The 15,878-nt window shown below is 44.1% G+C and overlaps 1 protein-coding gene across 1 annotated transcript in view; it reads left to right on the forward strand.

The window, feature by feature from the left end:
• Window positions 1-2,336: 2,336 nt before the first annotated feature.
• The window catches only part of SNRK (SNF related kinase), a 61,504-nt gene continuing 47,962 nt past the window's right edge, over window positions 2,337-15,878 (forward strand). The window contains exon 1 of the mRNA XM_065885509.1: window positions 2,337-2,431. The gene's annotated coding sequence lies outside the window, so the exon portion shown is untranslated. The remainder of the gene's footprint in view (window positions 2,432-15,878) is intronic.

The following is a 15,878-nucleotide window of genomic DNA, read 5'->3' on the forward strand; positions in this document are numbered from 1 at the left end:
TCACATCTTGATCTAATTTGTAGCATCTCCCTGGTTGCCTTCCAATAAACAACTTCTTCCCTAAATTGGTGGCATTATGTTATTTCTGAGATCTGAATCACAGAGACTATAGTCCAAGCCTGCATGCTCCATCTTGTCGTTTGTGTAGAGTGCTGTATATCTAATTAAAGCTTCTTACAGGTCCATAAAAAGACCTAACATTAAAAAAGCAGTCTGGTTTGGAGAAAGCCCCAGGACAGAATGAAGGAGGGGCTTCTTCATTAACAATAAACACATTTTCTTGAATTCAAAGTTAAGCAATCATATATTAATTTGTACTTGAATATTTTAAAATGTTGCCTAAGCATGATCAGATCATGTTACCACATTGATGGTGCGGGACTGAAAACAGGTCACGTTCTTGCCAGCAACACTCCAGCTTCCCAGGAAACACTGGGGATGAATAAATGATTTACCACGTGGCCAGGACTGCAGCCCTCTCTCTGGAAGAGAATTTGAGCCAACTTGATCTAAACCAAGGTATTATTCTATTCCTTTTCATTTATTGTTTTGCTATTCTTATGCCCTGTCGCCCTTACAGAATTTATTCAAAACCTGAGTCACACAGCAGCAATATAAATACTTTATTTTCCAAGGGCTTATCTACTAAGGCCATTGTTTTGTGGTTACTGTTCTATCTCAGGGGCTACAGACCTGGCTTGGAGGTCCTCAACCACTGGAATTCCCTTGGGAGACCATTAGCATGGTATTTTTTTTCCCTTTACTTGGTTTACAGGGTTCCCTGAATAGTGATATCTCCCTAAGGAGAAAAGTGCAAGGCCTTCCCGTTTGCCAGTAACAAAGGAATGACTTCCACAAACCAAGTTAGAAGCTCTTGCTTAACATACTACTAGAGTTAGAATGTCAGTGTCAAAGTGAGATTATTCTTTTATGATCTTTCTAAGCCAGTGTTAGCCCAGAGTTGGGGCCTTGACTCAGCCCTGAGGGGCAGAGGTCCACCTGAGGCCTACAGCCCCAGGCTTTCCCCAGCCAATGATCCATGACCCCATGCCAGAGCCTTAGGGTAACTAGGAGTCCCCCTTTAACCTTCTGTTATTACCCTGAGGGTTTGTACCTCCCAACAATCCACTCTTGCTTCCCAGTCGTCTTCAGACATGCAAAGAAGATGCCAAGGAGACAGTCTGAAAAGTCTTCTCACATTTGCAGGTCAGCAGAGACATTTGCTAAAGCCATCTAGATTTTTCTTCTCCGTCCAGTCAATTTAATCAAACTTGGAGCATCTAAGCAGCTCCCGCCTCCCCCCACACTGTGTCCTTCTTTGCTAGGGGGTCCTTCCTTGGGGGAGGGGTGGGGAGCAGGGAGAATCATTTAGGGAAAAAGCAGGTTGGAGAAATCTGGCATCTGGCTTGTCACTCCCTTCCAGAAAACCCGGAGAGCTGATCTCCATTGTGCACCAAGCTTCCAAGGGTGGGAGACGTGAGCCCCTGCCCCTGTCTCCCACCCTCCCAGAGCCTCCTCTCCGGCGAGCGCTAAGTTCCCTTCGGGAGCCACCGACCTGGTGACCATGCCGCTGAACCATCCAGTGCACAGTTAATGCCTGGAGTGTTCTGAATCCCTGACTTCACATGCTTTAATACTTCCCACGACCTTTCACCTTTCCACGCTTTTCCAGAGGAGGCAGCCTGGCCAGGCAAGGGTCTCCGGCTGACCTTTAAAGCCAGCGCTGCATTCGGATGCTGGGCTTTTTCTCTTTTTCAAAAACGGCAACAAAATCAACAAAATTCCTTCAAATTGGGTTCCCAAAGAGAAGAAACTGTGAAGAATATGTATGTGTATACATGAATGTATATTGAATTTTTTCCCTTTCCTTGCTTAAACCTGGGCGGGAGATGGGGGGAAACTTTAAAACGTTAAAGCGCCTGGCGCCCTCGGCCCCGCGTCCCAGGACCCAGAGTCTGGTGGGGACGCGATCCCTTCCCTCCGATTTCCCCCGACGGCTTGCGCTACTTTTCTGGGCCATTGTCCCATGTCCCTAGTGCTTCCTCCTTCATCATCCCTTCTGTTCGGGCACCTCGCCCGCTTCCTACCGCCAGCCGCAGCCCAGACTCGCTGGGGTAGGGATGATGCCAGGATGCCCTCCAGCAGACCGCGCGCCGGAGCCCGCAGGTGCGCCCGGTCCCTCCCTGCCTGCGGCCCCGCCCAGTCCCTCCCTCCCCGCGGCCCCGCCCCGTCCCTCCCTCCCCGCGCCCCCGCCCCGGCGTCACGTCACAGTGACGCCCGCCCTGCGCAGGCGCAAGTCGGTCCCCACCCCCTCCCCGCGGACGGCCGCCTGTTCGGTATTATGATTAGCGCTGGGTGCGGGGATTCGGCGGCCGGGAGGGAGTTGTCGGCGCCGCGGCCGCTGCGGACGGACGCCCGCCTGCTGGCTGAGGTAGGGGCGAGCGCGGAGCGCGGCCGGGCGCGGCGGCCGTGGGCGGGGGTGGGGCCGGCCTCCGCCGCCTAGTCGTCTCCGCCGTTGCCGGGCGCCGGAGCCGGGCTCCCGCCGCAGGCGGAAAGTAAGTTGCGCGCTCCGCGCTCCCCGCGCCGGCCGCGTCGCGCGCCCGGGCGGACGCGGAGACCCGGCTGCTGCGGCCCCGACCCCGCGCGGCGGCGGCGCGGCCTGGCGGCGGGCGGTGGCGGGGCCCGGATGGGAGCCGGCACTGCGGCGGCTGGCCGCGGGCGCCCGGAGGCCCTGCCCTTGCGGCCGCGGCGGGATTGCGGCACCTCGGGAGGCGCCCGCATCCCCGCGCCCCGCCCCGGAGCGGGCCGAGTGCGGCGCCCGCTGGGCTCCGCTCCCAGATTTTCTTGTGCGGTGTGTATTCATCACCAAAGGTGTTTTCCTTTTTCAAAAGAATCTGGAAATCTGGCGTAGCAGGGGGGTTCCTTGCTAAAACTGCAGCCGTAAAATAGAATGGGGATATTGTTGTCTGTAGAGAAAGGGCATCAGGGTAAGGAAGGAGGAGCAGTGCTGTTCCCGAGGGACAGCTAGAATTTTTCAGATTGGAAAACCTTCGTTCTTTTCCATAGTCATCGCCTGTTGATATCTTTCTGGACCGTTTTACAGAAACCTTCCTGCCTTTTACTTGGACTTGGGATCCAGGAAAGTGACAGCCTTTTATCCTGGGGGGCGGGCGGGGGGGGGTTCCTGGAGCTGTGCTGTTCCAACAGTTGCATCAGATAAAATTCAATAGCTTCATAGGGAATTCGGTTCAAGTCCAGTATTTGGAGGGGAGAGGAGGGATTTAGCAGTAGGGTTCTTCAACCTATAGACGTCTGAGGATATCGGATTTTTCACACTGTCAAGTTACTTTTTTCCCCTCCCATTTAATTGAGTACATTTCCACAGTTTAGGAGCAGGTGGTAAAGCTGACTTAATGCGTTTCACGTTTTATGGTGAAAGGTGAAGCATGGCTAGCAGGTGATGGAGCTGCAAATGTTCTGCATACTGATCAGATTCCACCTGATTCCTATCAAGCCTCAGTTGCCTCAGTTTGGGTTCCTTGTATGGGGTTGGGGTGCTAGTCCCAAATCAGCCGAATTTATCAGAATGTATATTGGTGTACTTAAACGTCTGGGGTTGTCAGGGCTTATGTAATCAATTTGTTAATTTATAATCTTGTTATATGGCTCTCCAGATTTATAAAATCATTCCCTTAAGGAAATCTGTCTTCACCGTCTGCTTAAATATTTCTCTTGGAATTGGATTCCTGGAGAGAAATGTTCTGTACTAGTGGTGATTAACACATACTAATTAGACAAGTTTAAAAAAAAAATCATGTTGATTCTTTTGACTATCTAATTGTCTCTATTAGGAAAACAGGTGACATTCCCATTTTACAGAGCTAGAAATGAGAGAAATGACATTCCCAAGGTCACTTATTGAAGCAGTATGGTAATTGAAAGTAATTGAAAAGTTAACACAGGGGCACTGTGTTAACTTTTCTTACTACTCCATCTTTAAGGCTTTCCATGTAGGGAACTTTGACACCTTTATATTTTAAAAATTTGCACAGTTTTTATTTTCTTTTGTGCAGAAAAGTTACTCTCACCGTATTAATTTTTTTACTATTTTTAGTAAGTTTTTCTGTATTATTGCAGTAAGATCCATTTGTATAAAACATACAAGGACTCAGAAGTTATGTAATTTTTATTATTCTAGAACAGAAGTATAGATTGAGACTTTATGGGTCAAATGTAATCCCATAATCCTAAAATGAAGGCTTTCAAATGTCCTTATTAAAAGTGAAGGGTTTCAGATGTTTTTACTGGGCGCAGGAAATACTATTGGTCTAAACTTTACTATGGATGTTTCATATAGAAAGTGAAACCAAATAGAAAAAAAAACTTTATTTTGGAGATATTGAGCAGCCCAGGTTCTAAGCACTGGTATAAATAAGGCTTGATTTCTCCCCTGTAGCAGCTTGTCTGAGCCTAAGAACTCATCACACAGTCCAGGAAGAAAAGGGTACAAGTACGCTTTCCACATGGTCAGAATTTTAGGAATTAAAAACATAGATGTGAGGAGCTCTGAAGACTTGGTTTTACTGCGTGCCAGCTGTTTGCCTAACAACCACGAGGTAGAATTTTTAGCTAAGATGCTTTTATAAGAAAACTAACTATTTAGAATATGGATACTTCCCAGTGTGCATGTATGTGCTGGTCAGCTCTTAGAGCAAGTTAGGTGGAAAAGTTGAGTGGTTTGTAGCAGTTTTGAAGGTAAACTAACCTATGATCATTTATTCATGGAGCCTTTGTCTACTTTTGGGGCCCTGGGTTAGAGGATAGCAGTAGAAAAGTGAATAAAAACTAGTTCCTGCCTTTACAGGCTATTGTATTTTTTGTTTTATTTATTTACTTATTTATTTATTTTTGGCTGCATTGGGTCTTCGTTGCAGTGATTGGAGACTGTTGCGGTGCGCGGACTTCTCACTGCAGTGGCTTCTCTTGTTGCGGAGCACGGGCTCTAGGCGTGCAGGCTTCAGTAGTTGTGGCACGCGGGCTCAGTAGTTGTGACTCACAGGCTCTAGAGTGCAGACTCAGTAGTTGTGGCGCACGGGCTTAGTTGCTCCGCGGCATGTGGGATCTTCCCGGATCAGGGCTCGAACCCGTGTCCCCTGCATTGGCAGGCGGAATCTTAACCACCGCGCCACCAGGGAAGTCCCAAGCTATTATAAATTATATTTACACCAAGGTAAACAATAACAGTAGGATCAAATGCTGTGGTGAGACATAGGCAAGACCCCTGGGCAAGGAACCATCTGACTTGGGAATGCTTCACAGAGAAGATGATGGTTGAACCAGTCTTGAAGGATGGGTAGAGTTCCCCGGCAGAGAAAAGGGGAAAGGGCTCCAAGGGTTCAGGGAGGGTGAAAAGACAAGGTCAGGTGGTGGAGGAAGAACTTAGATCCAAGTGGGTGAAAGGGAGTTGAGGAGGTAGAGACAGGGTGCAGCTGTTTTTGATTTTTTTAAGACTATGGAAAGGAGGGGGGAGGAATGGGGCAGTACCTTTGGGGATGGAGGGGGACATGTTTTATTTTGTTTTCGTTTGGGAAGAGGCGGTGTACAACCTCTCGGACTTGATGGCCTCACAAGCGAGCACTGGAAGTGTGTTGTCTGTTCTGGATGATCTGGAGCTGCATTGTTCACACTGCGGATTATTTCCTTATCTTGTTTTTCCGTGTATCTGCTTTGGGTTGAGGCCTTAGATCCTGTGGGAAACCATTTCTTGCTGGTGGTAGGGGAGGAACCTGACTAAAGAGGACTCCTGCTCTATCTTTCCTGAACATTTATTTCTCTGCTGTTACTTCCAGAGCCTCCTGAGATTCTGCTTTGGCACCTCCAGCGTTTGGCCTCTGCTCAGGTAGGCTCTTTCCTGACAAAGAAGGCCTTTCTCTCTCTCCTTCCTTGTTGTGTCCTATTCCCCAGACTGCTGCCCTGTGACGACAGCAGTTACTTCAGAGTTGGAGGGCATTGGCTGCCCATGCACCATGATGTTTTAAGTTCTGGAGTGTCTCCAGGCTCCCAGCAAGATTGGGGGGAGGGGTGTCTGTCTGACTATCTAAACACATAACCCCTCAGCTACATGTTGGCCTGAAATGTGATGTTGATTATGAAATCAGTGCTCCAGAAATGTAGGTTACAGGACATGTAACTGGTCAAATCGTAGCCTCAGTGGGCCTCGGTTTCTCAGTTGTTGACGTGCAGTTACCTTTCTCAAATCCAGAAGACTGTCAGCTCCTTGGAGCCAGAGACCCCTTCTTTGATTTCTGTATCCCCAGACCAGTGTAATGCTTCACACATAGTCAGTGTACCCAAGAGGTGTCCTGGCGAAGAAACTTTAAAAATCTGAACTTTAGTTTGTTGCCCATTAGTGGACACCATACCCATTTTATCCAAATGAGTTGGATTGAAATTGCTCTTCATTCATAGAATTCCAGAGCTAGAAGCGAATCTTCCACTCTACACTGCCATGCAGTAGATGCTCAAGAAGTGTTTGTTCCTGTCCTGAATTCCCTGTCTCAGTAAGTGACCCCACCTGCTACCACTCTCCACTATTCATTCTAGATTGCCCTCTTTGCTTTGCCCCCTGTGCATTGAGTTCCTGGATTCTACTTGCTAAACGTGCCTCCTCCCATTACATCCTCGCCATCACCGCCCAGGTACAGGCTGCCCTCATTTTTAAGTCTTTAATCATTTATCTGGAGATATTTTCACTAGTCTCCTTACCTGTGTCCAAGCTCTAGTCTTGCCCTTCCAATCTGATGTTCACTTTGCTGCCAGAGTGGTTTAACTGTCATCTCTGATTGCCGTTCCCCTGCTCAGGATTCTTCCTTGGCTTCTTAGTGCCAGCTTTCATTTGTTCATTTAATAAAGTATACCTGTATAGTTTGGGCAGATGCTATACTTGGCGGGCCCTGGGATGGAGAGCTGAATAAAACAGACGTGCGTCTTACACGGGCTGAATTTATCATGTAGTCTAGTGGGGGACACAGATTATTAATCACATAATCACACAAATAATTATATAACCACAATTGTGATAAGGGCCATAATGGAAAAGGGCCTGGTGCTGAAAGAGAGCGTGGGGAGCTGGTGTGCAGGAGTGTGGGAGGGGAGGGAGAGGCTATGGTCAGGAAGGTGACCTTTACGCTGGGCCCTGAAGCATGGTTAAGGGCTAGCCAGATGTGAGGAATGTCAACTGTTGTGCATAGGATACAAGGACCTTTGGGTATCTGGCCCTTACCTACCTGTCTAACCTTGTCTCTTACACTCTGCTCTGCATGGATTGCTGTCCCAATCACACTAAGGCCTCTTTCCCACCATGGCCAATTTCAGTTCTTAGCTCAAACAAAAAAATTAATTTCTCTGAGATGCCTCCTGTGAACTCCTGAAGGCAGATTTAGGGGAAAGAACACCTCTTCCAACCTCCTTGTCCCTTTGAGAGGTGTAAATAATGTGGGGCAGCGGCCTTCCTATTATATCCAGTACAGGCATTTAGGGGCAGTTTCTTGGGCCAATAAGGGGTGAGGGTGCCGATATCAAACTAAGATGAGGAGGTAAGTATACAACCCCTCTAAAATATAAGACTCTCCTGAGACGGAAGCCATTTGTGAAAAGTTGGGGAAAAAATCCTGGGGTGATTTTGATCCCACTTACAACTTGCTAATATGTATTATCGCCTTTTGATTTCATAATAACTGTCCAAGGTGGTGATTATCTTTGTTTTATAGAAAAAGACATGCCTGTTGGCAGAAGTTGAGTAATTTGTTGGGCTCCATGTCCTGTGGTACTCTTTCTTTCTCTCTTTTTTTTTTTTTTTTGTGGTACGTGGGCCTCTCACTGTTTAACTACAGGTTAAACAGTTCTCTCTTTATTGGTATAAAGCATTATGAGTACTACAGAAGACATTTAGAATGAGAATATTCAATCTACAGTTTCAAGGCTTGATTTTATGCTTTGTTCTCCTGTGAGCATTTGCTAATCCTCTTGTGAAAAATGCTTTTTCAGAAACAAATGGAGAGAATGTAATATGCAAAAGTACATTAAAATTGCAGCTTTGGTAAGGATAAATTTTTTTTTAAAATAAATTCATTTATTTTTGGCTGCTTTGGGTCTTCGTTGCTGTGCGCGGGCTTTCTCTAGTTGCGGCGAGCAGGGGCTACTCTTCGTTGCAGTGTGTGGGCTTCTCACTGCGGTGGCTTCTCTTGTTGTGGAGCACGGGCTCTAGGTACACAGGCTTCAGTAGTTGCGGCACACGGGCTCAGTAGTTGTGGCTCGCGGGCTCTAGAGCAAGGCTCAGTAGTTGTGGTGCACAGGCTTAGTTGCTCCGCGGCATGTGGGATCTTCCCGGACCAGGTCTCGAACCTGTGTCCCCTGCATTGGCAGGTGGATTCTTAACCACCGTGCCACCAGGGAAGTCCCAATTTTTTTTTTTTTTTTTTTCAGTACGTGGGCCTCTCACTGCTGTGCCCTCTCCTGTTGCAGAGCACAGGCTCCGGATGCGCAGGCTCAGCGGCCATGGCTCACGGGCCCAGCCGCTCCGTGGCATGTGGGATCTTCCCGGACTGGGGCACGAACCCGTGTCCCCTGCATCGGCAGACGGACTCTCAACCACTGTGCCACCAGGGAAGCCCAGTCCCAACTTTTTAGAAGTAGAAAATAGAATCTTCCTAAATTGTACTTAAATTACTTGCTTGGTGTTGGCTATTCTGTGCCACTGGGGAGGACTCTTGCCATAACAAAATTGTATGCAAACTCTAAAGGTGAAGTTATTTTCAAGGTGCCATTCAATTTTTAGATGACCAATAATTACCTGTCTGTCTTTTGAATGGTTATTTGCCTGCAATTTCCTTTCTCAAAGAGCAGTTTCTAAACATTTCAAAAAGTTTTTAATGGAATTATTTATTTAACTTTAAAAAATGTTTTACTGTGCAAAACTTTCTGTTACAAGTTATGTGAATCTTTTTTTAATATTTATTTATTTATTTGGCTGTGCTGGGTCTCAGTTGCAGCATGTGGGATCTTTAGTTGCAGCATATGGGATCTAGTTCCCTGACCAGGGATTGAACCCGCGCCCCCTGCATTGGGAGTGTGGAGTCTTTGCCACTGGACCACCAGGGAAGTCCCTGGAATTATTAATTAATAATGTTTATTAGGTAAGTCTTTGGCAGTTTGGTGGCATTAGGGCATTTCCTCTTTTTAGTTGATTGCTGGGTCAGGTAACTCACATGGCATGTCAGAATTGGAGGAAAAACAGAAATGTCAAAATAGATTTATTTTAGTGCTGTTGTTTCCCAGGGAATTAGAAAGGCCTACATCAAAGGGGGAGGCATTGTATTATTTCAGGAAAAAATGCAGGGCCCAGGAGTCATTTAGGCAACTCTTACTTGGGCATAGGACTGGGGCATAGGAAGTCCTTATCCTATTTGACCCTGCTTTCTCGTCTGTTAAATGGGTATTATACTTCCATTGTATTCTTGGTCGTGAGGAATAAATTATATAACATGTAAAGAATCCAGTGCATACATAGATTCCCAGTAGTTGAATTGTTTACTCTTTTTGAAACCTGCATTAAAACAAAACAGTGGGCAGTTGTGGCAGTAGAAGACATTTTTAAAACTTGAAAAGAGACAATGAAAAGAAAGGCCAACTGTAGTTTTGCTATAAGACTCATTTCTATATAAACGTATTTAGGTTAGTAATAGATTTTTAGGAAAGTAGTATGGGTAATAGTGAGAGAGATCTAGTAAGTCAAGACAAAAATTGGTGTTTATGGAACTTTAAAGTGAAGTGTTTTTAAGTTGGTTTAAATTTTCTAATGACCTTATTCTTATGTCGCTCGCATCTTAAAACCTAGAGTTTTTCTCTTCTTTTGAGGCCTCATATCAGCTCTGTGATGTGAAGCTCCTGTGCATTTTTAACTCTTTAATGGCACTTGAATTAACCTTAAGTATCATTCAAAGATAGATATGTGGTGAATTATTTAGTCTAGCAAGTTTTCCATTGATTTTGAGAAGCTAAGAGTTCATCACAGTTCCCTAAATGGTGAGCCACCAGGTAGTTTTCAAGATCAGTCTTCCTAACCCTATTAAACGTATCTCACTTCTACGCCACGGCCTAACTTCACGCACATTGGCGTTCTCCTTTCGGAAGCCATACGCACTTCTCTGCTACCCGTTTCCCCCACTGTCAGGAATGGTGTCCCACTGCTCCTGGTGAAGGCTAAGGCCTGATCTGTGGGTTGCCCCGTCCTTGGGGATCCTGCCTTTGGTATCCTCTGCTCTTTCTTTGATGGAGCTCACTGACGTTAACTTGTATAATTGATTGTCTTTTTATATGTAGATAACTTATTTGTAAGATTCTAAAGGACAGGGACTGTGTTGTGTTCTACACAATTAGGGCTCAAATGTTTGCTAATAAAAACAGACTCTGTTCCTGTTCCTTCCTCAGCCTGAAGAAATTGCATACTTTGTCCCTCAAGGGTGGTAGAATATTTCATTGAATATGTCTTGTTTGTTAAGATTACATAAATATGTATGTATATTTTCAGGGAAATTGGTTTACTTTATAAATCTCAATGGAAAAGTGAATTGAATGAATAATTATGTACAGAAATTCAAAATTTTAATAACGTCTGCCTTTCCTAGATTAAAAGGTAGCACACATCTGCTGTGAAAAATTTGAAAAGAACAGAAAAGCATAAAGAGAAAGAAATACAATTTTTTTTTTTTTGCGGTACACGGGCCTCTCACTGTTGCGGCCTCTCCCGTTGCGGAGCACGGGCTCCGGACGCGCAGGCTCAGCGGCCATGGCTCACGGGCCCAGCCGCTCTGCGGCATGTGGGATCTTCCCGGACTGGGGCACGAACCCGTGTCCCCTGCATCGGCAGGCAGACTCTCAACCACTGCGCCACCAGGGAAGCCCCAGAAAACTACAATTTTACCAATTAACATTTTGGTATTTTTAGTATATATGCAGACAAATTATATGCTTTTAAAGAAATTGGGATCCTATGGCCATGAAATTTGGTATGTGAATTTTTTTACTTAATGTTTTATTGTGACAATTTCCCATGAGATCAAATAGCTTAAAAATATAGCAGCATAGTGTTAATGTTGGGTATACCATTTCCTTACTGTAGACCTTTCGGTTATTTCTGAGATAGATAGATATACTTTTTTTTTTTTTTTTTGGCCACACCGTGTGGCATGTGGGGTTTTAGTTCCCTGACCAGGATTCGAACCCATACCCCCTGCAGTAGGGGCGCGGAGTCTTAACCACTGGACAGCCAGGAAAGTCCCTGATTTTTTTTTCTCTCATATATGAATATCACTGAACATTGTTGAATATAAATATTTGTTCATGTCTTTATTTCTTTAAGACATAAATCTAGTAGTAAGATTATTAAATCGAGGATATTAATTATTTTAAGGCTCTTGTTACAGGTATTGCCAAATTGCTTTTCAGAAAGGTAATTTGCAGTCCCAATAGTGTGAGAGAATCCCCGAATGATTCTGCCTTTTAAGTCAAAGTCAGTGAAACGTTAGGTGCCAGTATTTTTGTTAATGGATCAATTTATTTTTCTTCTTTTCCAGCATTCTTTTTTGACCACTTTTTCATGACCATCTTTGTCACAATATCAGTGCGAGGGATGAAAAGACGATAGGGAGTTAACATGAGTTTTGACAGTATTAATAAAAGCTTTGGAAGAGAGATTTAGATTATTAAGTTTTTAAATTCTCCATAACTTCCAATTTATATTCTGTTTTCCTGGCAAAGGAGTAATTGTGGGTTGGCTTTATTTATTTTGGAGTAATTTCTACATACCAACTTGTGCTTAGGTCATTATTTATTATGTGGGCACTTTATACCAGGGCTGTCACCATACTAATTTTTTAAATCTCACTTTACCGTCAGGTAGAAATGGTGACATGCTTATTAACTTTTTTTTTTTTTTTTTTTTTGTGGTACGCGGGCCTCTCACTGTTGTGGCCTGTCCCATTGCGGAGCACAGGCTCCAGACACGCAGGCTCAGCGGCCATGGCTCATGGGCCCAGCCACTCCGCGGCATGTGGGATCTTCCCGGACCGGGGCACGAACCCACTCCCCTGCATCGGCAGGCGGACTCTCAACCACCGCGCCAGCAGGGAAGCCTGCTTATTAACATTTTTCGTCACTTTAATGAGAGGCAGTTCTGTTTAGGAATTTGAACTTATTATCTGTGCTGCTGCTCCAGGTTTTGTGGCTTGGATTTTTTTTTCTACAAATACTAACTGCTGCTTTCCATCAGTTAATGGATTGCCTGACTCCTGAATTCATTCAAAAATTCCTTGATGTGTCCCGGAATATAGCTTGTTTACTTAGAGGAAATAAAGATTACTTAAACCAGCACTTTAAGTGATAGATCTGTGTTGGCAATTGAGTCACTGCCTCAAGAGACTGGAGCAGGCTTTTCAGCCTGGCATTCCTGGTTACCTCAGTGGCCCTGAGTCCATTAAAATTGACTACCTCGAAGAAAACTTGCAGAAAATACTTCAATAGGCAGTTACCTTCCCTTGAAAAATACTTTATTAGACATTTGGAGGTACATTTTTGTCTATTGGGACATTTCTCAATAAATGGTTGACTGAAATCTTCTAATTTGTAGTTTCCATCTTGATTCCATTCAGTGGCTACAGACTGATACTACCTGATACCCACATAGTAATATTCAGCCAATCCAGTGAAGAACTGTGGATTCTTCCGTAACTTGGGACGTGTTGACCTGTTTGTGGTTTCTTCTTTTTTTTTTTTTTTTTTAATTTATTTTTTGGCTGTGCCCCACTGCATGTGGGTTCTTAGTTCTGCGACCAGGGATCAAACCCGCGCCCCCTGCGGTGGAAGTGCAGAGTCCTAACCACTGGACCACCAGGGAATTCCCTGGTTTCTTCATCTTTGATTTATAGCTTATATTGTTAACACCCAGGAGGAGGAGTGCTGTTCTAGAAATGTGGAATGTTGTTTACTTTGGATGAAAGGAGCAGCAGTGGTGACTGCCACTGGGGTTGTGTTTAAAAATAAGCTTGATCTGGAGGTTGTTGATGTTCCTGGAGGATTGAGTCTACTGTCTTCTTTCCAGCCTATACCATTTTTGTTATAGGTATCTTTGAAATTTTAGCAGTTAGATCAGGGCAGTAATTTTCATGGAGAGTGTGTTAGTTCCTTCACTTAAGTTGGCTTTTCTCTAAACATACGTTGAGTCCGATATTTCCCCTAAGTAAGAGTAACAGTGTTCATTTTTTTGGTGTTTGTAAAAGATACCAGCTAATTTCCATGTATAAGAAGCTTAAATGCAGTTTTAGCGTGGCTTTATAAAAACTCATCTTTTAGCTGTATGTATTGGAGGGAGAGTATTGGCACAGATACTCTTTTTCAAGCATGTAATTTGTTTGGGAGGTTTTTGTGTATTTGAATATTCGTGGTCTGGTTTGGGGGGGAATTTGTAATATCCCGAAGTGTAGAGAGGCTATAGAAGTAGCCTGATTTTTACACATGGCCCTTTTTGTGTGACCGGCTTTCTCATGCCATGGATTGGTTGACAGTGAGTATCCACACGGAGCCACCTTTGCTCAGTGTGCTCTTCCTCACCTCTCCTAGGGAGAGGTGTGAGTTGGAGACCTTTGTTTGATATACAGACCACACTGCAGTGGTGAAGATGTCAGTGAAAAGCCAGAAGTGAATTTTGACAAGAATAACAGGGTAAATTCCGACTTGACAGTAGGTTTAACAGAGGCTGGTTTTACAACTGTTTTCAGCAGCTTGCAAAATGTGTGTAGGGCCGCCCACACTTCCTTCCTCTTCTCCAGCCACACCCGCACGCCTCAGTTGCTTCTGTTCTCTTTAGTAAACTGGGAGAACTTCGGTGTGTTCTTGCAACACATACTAGTACTTGTTTCTCAAACATGGATTTCCATATTATAAACACCCTCTCCTGGATGGCCTGTTTCATTTAGGTCCTGCCTAGCTATATGCATGTGTGAGCACATGCTGAATAAGAAGACTGCTTTAGAATGGCCTAATTTAGTGCTTTTGCTGGTTTAAAAGATGTCATCTTAGCTATGCAGTCATTAAAAATAGTGATTTAGAAGAACTTAGTGCATGCAAAAATGTTCATCCTATAGTAGAGGAAAAAGTAGTCATGAGACTTCATATACAATATCTTAGCTTTGTAAAGAAGCATAGGTGTAAAAAATATATGCTCAAACCCGAAGAGAGGTCATCCTAGATGAAATTATAGGTGTTTTTTGTTTGTCTGTTTTTAATCTGTGGTGCTTTACTTGTTTTGTGGAGAGAAGTACTTAGAAAATGGTTACACTGCTCCCCCCACCCCTCCAATTTATGTGTGTGTGATCCCATTTTATTAAAACCTTTGTGTCTGGCATGTATTATACATAGAAAATAATTTGGAAGGCTGTGTCCGAAATGTTAACAGAGATAATCACAGAGGATAGACTGATGGATAATTTAAAAAAACTTCCCTCTCTTTTTGCCAATATATATGTTCTGATTGTATTTTTTTCTTACACTGTATAGATGTTTCTTTCATAATTGAAGCAGAAATACTAAAAGGAAAATAATAGGTCAAGTGAAAAAAGCAGAATACAGGATATAAAGTGATATATAGAATGATCACACCTTTATAAAACAAAGAAGCTGTATATAAACATTTGCAGAAAAACCACCAAAATATTAATAGTGCTGATCTTGTGTGGTAGGACTGTGGATGCCTCTTTATTCTCTCTACTTCCTATTCTGTATTTTCCATATTTTCTATTAGAATATGTTACTTTGATAGGAAAAATATAAAGGAATATTTAGTCCTTTTTAAAAGGATAGACTTGATAGAATGTCATCTTAGTATCATTTGAAAAGCAAATACTTAGATTTTTGTGGGATGCTTTATTGAAAAATCATCAGACTTTGATACCCAACTAGAGATTAGTTTCTTTATCAGCACCCATTTCCAAGTTAATACATTTTAGGAAACTAAGCAGTGGAAGATTTCTGAAAACAGAAGAGAGACGATAGCTCAGTAAATTCAGTCTCTTGAAGTAGAGTGGAAGACTAAAAGAATTTCTGCTTGGATGGGGAGATTACCATCAGTATAACAATAATAGTGGTGGTGGTAGCTAGTATTTACTGAATGCTTACTCTGTGCCAGGCTTTATTTTAATCTCTACCTTTATTAATTCATTTAATCCTCACCACAATCTATGAGGTGCTGTTGCTACTGACATTTTCTAATGAGGAAACTGATGGTACAGAGAGATCAGGTTTTGCTCAGGTCCAGTGACTTGTGGCTGGTGAGCTGGGATTCAGATCCAGTCATTGGCCTTCAGAACCAGTCCTCAGCCATGCGGAACCATCACACTGCTTGGCCAGAGAGACTGTGGGTGAAACTGGCTGTTGGAAAAAGAGAAGCAGGCATGGGTAATGGGAGGAGCTACTGTATCCCACTTGGAGCTGAAGGACCAGGTAGGCATCCCAGGGTTCACGTCTCACTAGAAGTGAGCCTGTGCCCATGGCTTTGCCGGCCTCGTCTGTGTGGTAGCAGTGTCTCCATCTCTTTTCATCCCCTCATTCCCAGAAATAAACTTGGTTTCACATCCACCTTTCCTTCTTTCTTTTACCTTTCTTGCTTTCCCCCACCTCTTTGTACTCCCTTTTCCCCAAGCTCCTGTGAGCTTGAGTTTAATGCTTACCTGGACGAACTCACCTGTGTAGTGTATTGTGTAAAGTGCCTTGGCGTAGTTTGAATGTTTGGAACTTTATTTGTTTGATATTTCAGCGTTGAGGAAAGG

Source organism: Phocoena phocoena, chromosome 10 (genome assembly GCF_963924675.1).
Source record: "Phocoena phocoena chromosome 10, mPhoPho1.1, whole genome shotgun sequence".
Classification (NCBI taxonomy): domain Eukaryota; kingdom Metazoa; phylum Chordata; class Mammalia; order Artiodactyla; family Phocoenidae; genus Phocoena; species Phocoena phocoena.